Genomic DNA, 2,683 nt, shown 5'->3' with positions numbered 1-2,683 from the left:
AACACTAACATACTTGAAACATCTCATGGTCGGCCATATATTGTATTCTCCTTGATTTATCAATTTAAAAAAAAAAATAGAAAACATCAATGCACTACAACTCATGCACATGGTCAAACAATCATATTCCTTTGATTTATTTAAGATTTAAAAACCTAAAACATCAAAGCAATAACTCATGCACACAGCCACACATTTATATTTCTTTGATTTATTCAAAATTTAAAAACCTAAAACATCGAAGCACTAACTCATGCATGCAGCCACACATTTATATTCCTTTGATTTATTCAAAATTTAAAAACCTAAAACATCAAAGCACTAACAACTCCATTAACTGGTTGTACACTACCTCCAATTTATCTATTGATTTGTAAAATTCAAAGCAAGCATTACATCATCTCACAACCGACATATATTTTCAATCCATTTCATCGATTTAAAAAGGAAAAAAAAAACAAACAAATAACATCAAAGCTTTGCTAACCTCAACACAGTCATGAAAACATGCACTAAAGTGGCTGAAATTCCTCCAAAAATTAAGCATCAAAACCACACCAATGTGGCAAAATGGAGTAGCACGTCTGCAACTTGTTTCTCCACAGAATTTATTCACTAACACACGACCATTATATGTGTGATTCTCCATAAAAATTCAGCCATGGAGATTTAACAAAAAGAATCTCTACGCATCCATGAATCCTTCATGCATTCACCATAAAAAAATGTAATAACCAAAACCACTACACATTCATGAATTCTTTATGGATTCTCATAAAAATACTCCATTTACCACCACAAAACTAACAACCACAATGTTCCATAATTCTGTTGTGAGAAGAACACTCTATACATGACCACCATATCCCCATTATTTCATTTTTAAAAAGCATTAAATATCAAAGCCACTAGCATGATCTCTACTCAAACACCAACACGACATGAATTTCAGCCACATAATAACCAATTTCACTTGTATTTAGTTTCTCCATTAGCGCAGCAAAGCGGGTTCACATGAAAGTGGTTGTATTCTCTTTTAGATCTCCACATGAAAACAATTGCATCCTCCATTAAAATATTAACTCAACGTGCCACCAATTTCAGCCATAAAAAAATAAAAAAATCTACTAACCTACATGCATGGTTTCTAGTAAATCAACACTGTTGAATCATTCTATTTCTCTGTCGCATTCAAACACGAGAACACGCGGCTGCCACTTTCCAAAAAATCATTCCTTCATTAACAGAAAGTATTTCCACCAAAATCATCCAAACACACTCATACCCGAGGCATTGTATCCAGAAAAAATGCATGGTGGTAAACCACCTGATGCACACTCTGGGATGGACACCAAAACAAACAACAATAATATAACAACAAAAGAAATAGATTATAAACACGAATCATTAAGCCATTAAATGAAGCTTCATCTCATGGAATATTAGTGAGCTTATAGGCCAGGTGAGAAAGACCATAAATCTTAAGAAAAAATAAATGATAATAATAAAAAGATGATCTTTACACAGCACACAACGAAACTAGACCAAATCTATATTATTTATCCAACATGAACAAAGAAGTAGCAATTGGAAAAAAATGGCAACCAACTTGCAAATGTATCAGACATTAATAAACGACATAAGACCATCTGCTACTCATACCTTGAATTGACAAATAAACATCCAAGAGCAGCATGCAATGAATGAGGAATAGGGTAATAACTGAAATGAATAAGATATCTGCAATAGTCATACCTCAAGGTGCTCCTTTGATTCTACCCCTCCTCTGTTTTGCTTCTTCCTTGTTTTACTTCTCAAAACCCACTTTACCAGAACCTCTCTTTCTACCCAAAAAGATCAGAAAATCTCTTCCCCATGTCAGTCATTTCTTCCTTCCTGTGATGTCTCTCTTTGCCTTTCTCCCACTCTCGTCTCTCTATTTTCTCCTCCTCCAATCTCCTCTTTTTTTTTTTTCTCTGCTTTTTCCTTCTTTAAATCTGAATGCTTTTGTTCAAAACCCCTTCCTCTCCCTTTCAAGACTTTCCCCTTAAGACTTCCCTTACAGCTTCCCATGTAGCTCCAATTTCCTACAACCTCTTCGAGAAACACTCCTCCTCCCCCCTCCCCCCCTCCTTCCCTCTTTTTCTCCAAGAAATCCTTTTTTCTATTCTTCCTTTCTTTGTCTTAAAAATAACAACTTTTAATCCTCATGCTTCTTGCTGGCTTCCTAAGTATCAATTTTGACTTTTAATTTTTTCCATAAAATATCTTTTTTTTTTTTTCTTCTTATGTAGTTCACCGACTCTCCTTTTCTATTATTTATTTATTTTTTTATATAATAAAAACAAAGTAAATAAGGCAATAAAAAAACATAATACAATAATAAAAAATGAAAATAAAATGACACAGTAAAAGCATAATATAACTAAATAATAATGGTACTAAGAATAACAAAGGTAATGATAAAAAAATAATAATGATTATAATAATAATAAGGATAATAACAATAATAATAATAATATTGATAATAATAAAAACAACTAATAATACTGGTACTAATAATAATAATATAAGATCCCTAGTCACTTGCAATTTTCTGAAAATAAATAAGTGGATCAATGAACAAATAAAGCAGGAAAAATAAATAAATACCACACGCACATAACAATAATCTAAATATTAA

This window comes from Vitis vinifera, chromosome 9 (genome assembly GCF_030704535.1).
Source record: "Vitis vinifera cultivar Pinot Noir 40024 chromosome 9, ASM3070453v1".
NCBI lineage: Eukaryota > Viridiplantae > Streptophyta > Magnoliopsida > Vitales > Vitaceae > Vitis > Vitis vinifera.
This window is presented reverse-complemented; position numbering follows the sequence as displayed.